This window comes from Microcaecilia unicolor, chromosome 9 (genome assembly GCF_901765095.1).
Source record: "Microcaecilia unicolor chromosome 9, aMicUni1.1, whole genome shotgun sequence".
Taxonomy (NCBI): Eukaryota; Metazoa; Chordata; class Amphibia; order Gymnophiona; family Siphonopidae; genus Microcaecilia; species Microcaecilia unicolor.
In genome coordinates this window covers 133,543,722-133,555,345 of record NC_044039.1, presented here as the reverse complement: position 1 = coordinate 133,555,345, position 11,624 = coordinate 133,543,722, and the positions used below count along the sequence as shown (strand labels likewise).

At 40.4% G+C, this 11,624-nt stretch overlaps 1 protein-coding gene across 3 annotated transcripts in view; it reads left to right on the top strand.

Annotated features, from left to right (window-relative positions):
• The first annotated feature begins 1,898 nt into the window (after positions 1-1,898).
• Positions 1,899-11,624, top strand: part of SUSD6 (sushi domain containing 6) — a 167,337-nt gene continuing 157,611 nt past the window's right edge. For 2 of the 3 annotated variants that reach the window (XM_030214385.1, XM_030214382.1), the window contains exon 1: positions 1,899-2,094. The gene's annotated coding sequence lies outside the window, so the exon portion shown is untranslated. Of the gene's footprint in view, positions 2,095-2,120; positions 2,291-11,624 lie in introns of those variants that run through there. The other variant, XM_030214383.1, reaches the window with a different exon arrangement.

Below are 11,624 nucleotides of genomic sequence, written 5' to 3'. Positions count from 1 at the left end.
ATACCATGATAACATCAAGCCTGGATTATTCTAATGCACTCTACAAAGGTCTGACTACAAAGGGCTTGCACCAGCTCCAATTGATTCAGAATGCTGTAGCAAGACTAATAGAAGGTTGCAATCACACCATTTTTGCAAAAACTTCACTGGCTACCAGTACAATACACGGCTAAATTTAAAAAACTCTATGTCTGATCTTCAAGGTCCTTAAAGGAAATGGCCCTGAATACCTGAAGTATAGGATGATCCTCTACACACCTCCAAGGGCACTAAGGTCCTCCCAAGGACTATTACTAACTACACCCTCTCCAAAAGACATTACACGATGTGATACCCGCAAGCGAGCCTTCTCCGAAGTAGCTCTCACACTCTGGAATGCACTGCCTGAAAGGCTCTGCTTAACACAAGACTATCTCTACTTCAGGAAGCAGGTGAAAGCTTGGTTCTTCAACCAGGCCTTTAATAAAAGAAGTAACAAACTTGGTAGTCTCACTCACACAAGGAATGACACGGGCTGCACGTACTGTGGCAGGCCATGTTTATCCACTCCTACCCTAGCTGAGATAATAATTAACCATCTCTCTGACCTCATGTGCACCTGTCTTTAAATTAGTCACCTTATTTTCTAACTCCTCTTATTCTCTTACCTATCTATATGTTAACCATCTCTCTGATCTCATGTGCAACTTTCTTTAAATTAGTCCTTACATTTTAACTCTTCTTATCTATGTTTCATCTTTGCATATACCCTACACTGTCAATTAAAATGTTCTATTATGTATTGTGTTGATATTTTAAGTAGTATAGTATGCCATACTTTGTACTGTTATTTGAATATTTTTACTGCTGTAATTGTCTATTGTTCATGTTTGATTTACTCTTACTGTGCACCACCTTAAATGAATCCTAATAAATAAAAAAATATCACAGAACTGGAAAATGTTGGCACATTTCTGTGTGAAGGTAGCTCTGCCCTCATCATTGAACATCTCTCTTTTAAATAGTAGTATTAAACTATATTATGTGCATTTTATAATGTACCATTGCATTCCACAAAACAAATGGAGCAAGTTCCCACAAACCATGTTTCTCTTTTGATCTAGGCACAGGAGAAAAAAAAAAGATGTTAAATGCTCCCAGGTTTCAACCTAATTCATGTTTAATGTGGGATATAATTTAAAATGTAATAAATAAATAAGTAAATAAATAAATAAATAGATAGAAACTCTGAATGTTGAGCACCTGATTCTCATAACATGATGTCTGGTTTTGTGGCCCTTTACCAGGAGAAAAAAAATCTTTACACGAACATAACGCGTTCTAAGGTGTCTCTATAACCAGCCCCTCCAAATGACACACTAGGATTTAAAACAAATGACTACTCTACTTACGAAAAGTTATTCTCCGTTATTATACTTCCTCTGGGTAGATCCGTATGCTGCACAAGCTTGCATGTTTGAAAATATAAGTGAGTTTAAATAAAAATGTTACCAACAATAAAGAACGACAACGTGGATGCAAAACTAATGTTTCTTTGCTTTGTTTTGAGTGTACGCAGAACGACGGCTGCGCAGAGAAGGGGATACACAGATGAACCTTAGAGGCTTCAGCTTCTTGACGTCATGCCGTTCCTGGTCTGAATCGAACTTCTTTGATCCCAACCTCATTAGGTAGGCTAGATAGCCTCGTACCGTCTCCTGTTCTCAATCTAACCGCCTTGCTTGACCACACCATCACCTATCTCTTTAAATCACAGGCTTCCTCCCTTGAAGGCTGCCGCCTCGCCCTCCCGTCTATCCTGCAACGTTTCTGTCTACGTCAACGTCAGTACGCACTCAGGGAGGGAGGGCTGTAACTAGCGCAGGTGCGTATCATGGTGGGAGGAGCACGTCGCCAGCTGTTGCGTGACGTCGCGTTCGGTCTGCTGGCCGTCCTCCCCCGCTCGCCTACAGTCAGCGAGCCATCGACCAACCGGCCCTCGGGAAACAACCGGAAGCGTGGAGAGAAACTCGGTGTTCGGGGCTGCTCAGAGCGGAGACTCTTTGTGGCCGCCGCGGTTGGGGCACTCATTCTCCGCCGGCGGGGACACGTTCGGTGAGTTGTGCTTGCCGTGGAGCGAGGCCGGCTTTCTTTATTTCGTTGTCCTGCTCTTCTCAGCCTCCCTCTCGAGAGTTCCCCCTCCTTTGAGTTAATTGCAATGGAGCCACCTTCGGCTGGGTAGCTGCGGGGGCAGCCCGGGCCCACCACTGTTGAGTAGCTGCGGGGTTATTTACCGCAGAACTTGGGCAAGGTAAAAGGCTTCCTTTCTTCCTCCGCTGTATAACTTAAAATGACGAGCTTGAGCTCCTTTTGGCTTCTTCCTTCCTGCTGAACAGAGTTTCCTGGTCGAACTTGTACAATGATGAAAATTAGTTCGTTTTTAAATTCTCCCTGATCATAGTGTTTTTCGTGTGTTATGTTCCTGACCAAAAGCATTGGATTTTGTGTAGGTTGCTGTTTGTGTGTTTTTGTTTTGTTTTTAGTGCATGCAGCAACACCAAAAACAAAGCAAGGAAAATAATGTACATAATCGTAATCTGTGCACATTTTGGCTACGAGTGAACAAAGAGAAGACAAATGGTATCTCTGTGCCCAACACAAAAAGTTTTACTCGGTTTGATCATGTTTACTTTTATATTTGTCGAGATGATCCAAATTTGTCATCTGTGAAAGCGTTGTAGACAATAAAAAATGTGGTGTGATGACATATGAATTTCTTTCTACCTTTTTGGTACAGCTGCATAGTGACTTTGTTTTTTTTTTCCTGGAAAAGCCTGAACGTCTGCCAATTCTGGCTTATTAGGTTTTTTTTTTAAAGTTAATAAACCAGGGAGAATTGTGTGTGTCTTCTCTTTGAGAGAGAGGATTTTAGATAATTTAAGTCTGAAAAACGTTTAAAAACTATGTGGACCTATCACAACTGCTTGGTTGACTTTAGTCCAAGAAAAAGGTAGCACCCACAATTGGGTGGTTGATTCATATTTCCACATACTTAAGTGGACTAACATGGTAATTATTTTATTTGGATCATTTGCAGCTGTGATTATATAATCGTAATTAACAGCCAGTCTTGCTTATAATGAACAGCAGCAAAATTAGGAAAGTATCTGTCTGCTTGATGTCATATGTTAGCCCAGAGAAGATAAAGAGTAAAACTACCACTGCTATTCAGGCTGTTATGTTAAGAGTTCTGGCAAGATTTATATTTAGTTAGTTTGTGAGTGTCCCTTTAATTGTGGAAAAACCTCCACTTTAAATATATTACAAAACAACTGAAACCTCAAACCTCCGAACAGGAAAAATACAAAAGTATTTATTATATCTTTGTTTTATCAGGAGTAGGTTAATATCATTGGTTCCCTAAGAAGGAAAAAGAGAAAAAAAAACCCAGACGCAAAAAACTCACATTTTTTTGCACGTTTTGGGCTGGGATTAGTCTTTGATAGTTTAGTTTTGGGTGAGTGTCCCTTTATTAGTTATAATAAAAGAAGGTAAGAGAGTTTTTCATCTCATTTGCCTTTTCTCACTAAATGTGAGTTTTTTGCATCTGGGTTTTTTTTTCCCTCTTTTTCCTTCTTAGGGAACCAATGATATTAACCTACTCCTGGTAAAACAAGGATATAATAAATACTTTTGTATTTTTCTGTTTGGAGGTTTGAGGTTTCAATTGTTTTGTAATATATTTAAAGTGGAGGTTTTTCCACAATTAAAGGGACACTCACAAACTAAATATAAATTTTGCAAACTCCTTTTAGAGAGTTAGAATATTCCAATAGAGTTTGTTTTTCTCCTGTTAAATATGAGTTCAGATGACTTGCCAGAACTCTTAATGGTTGGATAGATTTGCTGGCTATTTGTGCATTAGTCTGTATGTAAGCAGCTTCCTGTATGGGAAGCTAAACAGCATAGTCATCACTGAATGTAACTGACTGTTTTTGGCCGGCTGTTACTGTCAAGGTCAGTGGCCAGTGCTACCGTCCAGTGTTATTGACCAGTATGACCTCATAGTTAAACCTCTTCATCCTCCCGAAAACTTTACCGCTAGCCTCTTAATTCTTAGGCAAATCTTCTTTATTACAATTCTCCCAATACACAAATAGAATCCAGTTTACAATTCAGCTGCCTGTAAGAATTGTGCCTATTGTAATAGGGAGTCCGTACCCAGCCACCTCAGAGGCAAGGAGAGGCCAGATCTTGGCACTGCTGAGAGGCAAAGCTGTAAACTCAAAACAAGGAGAAACAAATGGAAAATGCCTTTTATAGCAACCTAAGGGAGAAGGCTCTAAAAGATTTGGACTTACTACTACTACGGACTTGTTCTAGAGAAAGAGCCTAAAGGAGAGGGCTCTGTGAGAGAGCTAGGAAAACCTTAGGGGAAAGTCCTTCCGGGGGGGGGGGGGGGGGGGGGGAGAGAGTATCTTGAGGACAGAGGGAGAAAGGTAAAAAAACCTTGATGTAACCAAGAAAGGTCAGCTCTCTGAAAAGCCGCTAGCACATGGAATGCAAGGCACAGACTGAGCCTCTCACACCCAGGTTGTGGGGGCAAAGAAAAAGGGCAGGCCTTAGCTCAGAGCTAACAACCAATAGAAACGAGCTCAGAAGGAGGCCATCACAGGACACTGCAACTGTAGACAGGAGGGAGGGGAAGCCCCAGTAAACAGTGCTGTCTATACAAATATTTCTATTAAATATACACAATACGGCCCTCTTCCCCCATGAATAAGGGGGCAGCACACTGGCAGTTTCCCTCATTTAGGTTTTGTGCTTAATCAGACTGTTTTGCTTTGGGCCCATAATGTAGTTTCTCCAGAGACAAACGGGAGATAGGCACACTTGCTGGTGAAGTCCTCAGACTGATCCTGTGTGTCGGTGATCTCCCTGCAATGGCACATGCCAGCACCACCTTCCTGCTGTGCTGCAGACCTTCACAAGATTTCTGCGGGCCCTGTTTTGGCCTCACAGCCTGCGCAGACGACCTCCAAAGGCAAGGCACCCAGAACAAGAGTGAGGTAAGGCTCATGGCCCCACCCCCTGCATCCTGCGCGTCTCCCATCAGCCTGCTAAAAAGCTAATCAGGTTGCTGCCACTGAGCATAGCACAGGAGCTGCCCCTGCCAAGGCAGCAGCGCCATTGCCCATGCCATTACTCCTGCTGGAGTCTCCTCAGTCCCCCCAGTCTCAGGTGGCCCTGCTACTTCCAGCCACAGCTTTTTTTGCAGTTGCTCCAATGCTTCATACAAGACAGTGCCTCCCTTCTCCAAGCGGCTCCTACACGGACCCCACCACCACTGTGTGCACCATAAACATAAAATAATTAAAAAACCAAAAAACTTGGCAGCAGTAACTAAAAAAAGGACTAAGTAGCATATGGCCTTTCAGCTGAAACTTTTTTTTTCAGGGTAACCCTCCCCCCCCCTTTTTTTTATCTCCCTCACTATTCAACCCAGCCATTGTAGCCACTGTCTTTAATTTGGAGGCCACAAACTGCAGCTCTCTCAGGAATCCAGCTAACATGGACCAAAGGTCTGACCACTTAGTTGCTGTTGAACAGTGACTGAATATTTTTTTTAAGGTATGTAAGAAAAAAAAAAGCTGGTAAAATAATCAGTTGGACTGTTAGATGTCTGAGAGGTAAAAGGGGCACTTGGGGATGAAGAAGCCATAGAGGAGAGATTAAATTAATTCTTTGCTTCGGTTTTCACTGAGGAAGATGTGGGAGAGATACAAGACCCAGAAATGGTATTCAGTGCTGATGAGTCAGAGAAACTGAAACAAATCTCTGTTAACCTGGAAGATGTGATGGGGCAAATTGACAAAATGAAGAATAGTAAATGGCTTGGACTGGATGGTGTACATCCCAGAGTACTGATAGAATTGAAAAAATGAACTTGCAGAGCTATTGTTAGTAATACGTAATTTAACTTTAAAGTCAAGCATGGTACTAGAAGTTTGGAGGGTGGCCAGTATAAAAAGGGTTCTAGAGGTGATCCAAAATGGTGAGCCAGACATCGGTGCTGGGCAGAGACTATTATAAAGAACGTAATTACAGAGCATATACATGAGCATGGATTTAGTGAACAAAAATCTTGTTTTACTAATCTACTACATTTCTTTGAAGTGGTGAATAAACGTGGATAAAGGTCAGCCGATTGATATTGTATTTCTGGATTTTAAAAGGCATTTTGACAATCTATCTCATAAATGACTCTTGAGAAAATTTAGAAAGTCATGAGATAGGAGGTCATTTGTTATTGTGGATTAAAACTGGTTAAAAGATTAGAAAACAGTGGGTAGGGTTAAATTGTCAGTATTTTCAATGGAGAAGGGTAGATATCAATATCCATATCTCTTTTGTGTACTGCTATATTCCCATATCTGGGTCCAATACAGTTCACAATAATGGCAGAGAAAAACATCACAAACCTTTACATGATTTTCTAACAGTGTCCCATAAAAAAGTAATAAAAACTATACTCAAAGGGTGGTTATTATCAAATAAAGTTGTAAGCTTTTTATGAAAAGCAAAATAATTTGACTATTGTGATAACCAATGGTAGGAGATTGGCAAAAGTGGGGGTTCCTGAAGGGTCTGTGCTGGGACTTATACTTTTTAACATATTTATAAATGATCTAGAGATGGAACTAGCTAGTTAGGTAATTTAATAACTTTGTCATTAGCAGATTTAACAGTTGCTAAATCACAAGAGGACTCTGAAAAATTGTAAAAGGACCTTACGAAACTGGGAGACTGGTATACAAGTGGCAGATGACATTTAATGTCACGCAAGTGCAAAGTGATGCATGTGGGAAAGAGGAACCCAAATTATAGCTACATTAGGAGTCGCCGCCCAGGAAAAGGATATAGATGTCATAGTTGAGAACGTTGAAACCCTCTGCTCAGTGTGCAGCAGCAGCTAAAAAAGCAAATAGAATCCTAGAAATTATTAGGAAAAGAATGAAGAAAGCAGAATTATTATAATGCCTTTATATTGCTCCATGGTGCGACTGCACCTTGAGTACTGTGTACAATTCTGGTCATCGCATCTGAAAAAAGATTCAGTGGAATTAGAAAAGGTACAGAGAAGGGAGACGAAAATGATAAAAGGGGATGGGATGACTTCCCTGTGAAGAAAGGCTGATAGGCTAGGTCTCTACAGCTTGGAGAAGAGGTGCTGAGGGGGAGATATGATAGGTCTATAAAATATTGAGAGTGGAACGGGTAGACATGAATCACTTTACTCTTTCCAAAAATACTAGGATTGAGGGGTATACAATGAAGCTACTAAATAGTAAATTTAAAACAAAATGGAGAAAATACTTGTTCACTCAACGTGTAAGTAAACTCTGAATTTGTTACCAGAGGATTCATCTATGCGAAGAATACAAAGGAAAACAATTGGGGGAAGTATGTGGAGCATGGGCCATAAAATCATTGAATGTTTTATTGTATTTGTTGCCCAACAAATATACAGCAGAGTATGTATATTATAGGATACATCGCTTGTATACATTTAGTATCAATGAACATGCTGTACTCGACTCTTTATAGGCATCCCCCCCCCACCCTTCCATTGCTAAGTGACCAACAACCTATATCGAAGTATCTTAGACAAACCTATATAAAGCACCCTTGGCAACTTTATTCCCAGTCACCATGTCAGTTTTTTTTGTGTCTCTACGGATGGTCCATAATTAGAATTGGGTTTGAATATGTAGGCACACAGTTGTGTTGGTATGTTAAGTCATATATGATAGTGTAATTCATATTTGAATGACATCATGCCATGACTGATATATAAAGCATTGTTTGTAGGATTGTCTTTTTTTTATTTTAAATGGTTCCAACAAATGTAGAGTACAGTGCCCATATGCTTACATTATGGACTAGATTATATATATCACTCAAAAAAAATAAAATACAACTTGACATACTTTATAGAATATGCCTAAATTTACATAGTGTCTGTCCGCATGACTAAATTTAGTTACGGGCAGTTATGCCAAGTAAATGCTGATGCCTAAAGTGGGTGTGGAACAGGTGTATTCTATAACAGCGCGCACAGATTTTAGAAACGCCCATGGCTATGCCCCCTTTTCAACTCTGCAGCTTAGAATTTGTGTATCATGTTCAGAATACGCTTTGGTGTGCTTGTAAATTCTAATTAATGCCAGTTAGTGTCAGTTGCTATTGGCACAGATTGGCTTGTTAACTATTTTAGTTGCACGCACAAATCCAGAATATGACTGAATTTGTGTACACAACTTGTCAAGCTATATAGAATCTGGAGGTATATGCACTGAGATGGTATTAGTGCAGAATGTTGAAGGTAGGGCTATTTGCTAGACTTCTTGTATGTGTTTGTGCTATTAGCACTTTAGGCTATGTGTGGGCAGGGCCTACCTTATTTAAAAACATCATTTCTTGGGTGGTTGTGAAGATTAGCTCAGGAGACTCTTTGATGCATTTTATTTTCCTTTGAAGTAAGTAAAGTTGGTTAGGGCATGTGAACAGCCCTTGTTCTTTCTCATGCTTCTGTGGATATTTTTTCCAAGGGAAACCTTTTTAGTTAATGGATTCTGGTGCTTAAACTCTGGATTAAAAGCGGGATGTTTCAGTAGGACTTTGATGAACGAAGGACTTTCAGCTTTTTCTTTTTAGGGCTTTTTAGATATTGATGTGTGAGTTTAACAAGTTACTAAAATAAAGTGAAAACCTAATATATTTTGTTGTAACTGGTGTACCTTGTTTTGAGTATTTAGTGGAGAGGCAAATATATAAATAAGAAACAGGACATAAAATATCATTTATGTAAGAGTTTGATAAAAAACTGCTTCATTTTGTTGGAATCATAGTCATTCTATGTATTTCTATTTTATCTGAGTTGAAGATGAGGAATTGAGTGTGTAGTTATCAGGCAGCATTGGAGCTTTGTCCTGTTAGTTGCCCCTTAAAGGGACTTAACCTTAATGCTGCAGACCACAATTACTGCAGCAATATTTTAAGTTGCTACAGGTTAAGCAGTAATGAAATCTCATACGCTCTTTGAGCAGGGACTGTCTTCTACGTTTGTGCAGCGCTGCGTAAGCTTTGTAGCGCTATAAAAATGCTAAATAGTAGTGGTAGTAGTAATTACTATGCAAATATCCTGACATGATTGCTGTGAAATATCACAATTATGTAGGGCCCAAAAATCATGGTAAAATAAACCCCAACTTTTTTTGCTGGGGTTATTACACTGCCCAAGAGCATTGGGCCGCAAAGCCAAAATCCGATGTACCTGGACTGACAAGAGCAGGGACCCCCACCCCATACCCCTTATCTCCCCTACCCTACTTCAGAAGTAGTCCTTGCTCCTTCAAAAGGCTACCTTGACATCATTGGTGGTCAGGAGAGGGGGGAGGGTCTTCAGTCAGACAGTGCTCCAGACAGTGTCAGCTGCAAAATAGCGTAAAAACCACTGGGGTGCCATTTTGTGGCTTGTGCTAAATTGGGCAGGAGTGACTGAGCATTACTTCCGCCTGAAGACATCCCCCCCCCCAGGTTGCCAGTGATGTCATAGTAGCCTTTGAGGGGGTGAGCGCTACTTGGCAAGGGGGGAGCAGGTTGCTTGAGGGAAGGGGAGCCTTAAGTTGAGGAAGGACATCCTACTCTGCCAGTCTGGGATTATCGGACTGCAGGAATAATGCTGCTTGTGAAGTGTCTCGCAAGTAACATTCTCTCAACCCGGGATTTAGCAACCCGTGAGACTGGGATACTGCAGGTTGTCAAACCGGCAGTATATCAAAATGCGGTAGAAGGAGATCTTTTACCGCACCTTGATGAATTCCCTCCTTAAGAACTTCCAGGTAGCTACATGTTTTTGTCGAAGAACATTTTTGGACACTTCAGGGAGAACCACTTTACAGTTTTTTCATGAATTGCAGACAGCATGAAAGCCTGCATCTTGTTAGTGCTGGGGAAGATTAATTTTTAAGGGGAAGCAAACATTTGTTCTAGTTTTCTAGTTGTTGTAAAGCATAAACATAAATAGTATGAAAGTTCAGGTTCCCTTAATTAAGCTATACCTTTTCTTAATTTTTATTCACTTAATACAAACAGTGCTTAACTGAAGACACAAATATTTACACTGGCACAGAAATAATTTTGATTTTAAGACATGTGGAAACAGTACCAGGCTTTCACTAGTGAATAGTGAGTTCTGGATGCCAGATTTTTATAAGGGAGTGGAAAGGATGATTGAGAAACAAGGTAATCAACACAGACCTTACAAAGAGAGGCTTGCTGGAGGAAAAAACTAATTGGGGAACATGATAGAAATAGTCAAGCATTTGGCAGGGTTCAATAACATATAGGGAGGAAGGGACAAAAATGGCATCTGTTTGGCATTAGTTGCTGAGCTATAAGTGAACTGTATTTCAAAAACTTATCGGTCACTACATTGTATTTCCACAGTAAGTAGGGTGTAAAAAAATATGCTGAATTAAAAATAATCATATTTCAACAATGCATACAAATTCAGCTCACAAAAAAACAATTGATTTTTAGTTTTTAAAAAAGTATATAAAAACCATAACTTAATCACATTCAAAAACCTAACAGTTAAATCAGTAAATATATCTGATTTACCAGTTAACTACCCCCCCCCCCCCCCCCCCCCACAAATAACAAAATTTAGAGAAATTTCTGAAATCTTAAATCAGAAGCTGATTCCAAAACTGCAGGGCGGTACATACGGTATCTTCAATAAAATCTTTCTGATGTTATATTGATCTGCTGGCTTCTTTTTCCATATTGGATTTTGCAGATCGTTTGCTTTGTTGTTTTTTGGGACCCTCATTGTTGGGCATTCTTAAAACTGAAGGGCTACATAACTCAGCATATAATGTTTACTTTTCTCACCTTTACATTGCTTTACTGGAAGAACCATCAAAAGCACCATCTCTTAGGATATCAAGGGTCCTCTGGCATAGAAATACATGGGGCCCTTTTACAAAAGGGCTGTAGGGGTAGCACTAGCTTGGCATTTGTCGATTTGGCCCTACTATTGGTCTCCCAGGGGAGCTCGGCAGTAGTTCCAACTCTGCCACGTGCCAATTCCAGTGCTAGAAAATATTTTTACATTTTCTAGCTCCAGGGGTGTGCCAAGCAATAATTGGCGCTGTCCAGTTTCTTCTGGAGCCCTTACTGCCTCATGGCAAGTGTTTAACTTACTTCAAAAAAGCTTTTTACCGGTGGCATTAAAAAGGGGCCTTGCTGCACAGCAAGCCCATGCGCCAGTGCCTCCACAGGGCCTCTTTTACTGCCATTTGGTAAAAGGACCCCATAATCTCTTCTGTAGGTATTTTAGGCCCATTTTAGGCAAGGCTTTAAAAAAAAATCAAACAGCCCTACTCAAAAGGGTCTGTCCCTGTAAAAGGTAACCAATGCCTCTGTTCCAGATAGAGGGAAAGGCATGTTCTTTTAGGCTACAACCACCCAATAACCGGGCAGTCTGTGAGTAAATTTTACCAGATCATTTTGGACAAGAATCTGACGACTGTTTCAAAAATGTAGGTACATGTGGTCACTCGTGTTTCAGTGAATCC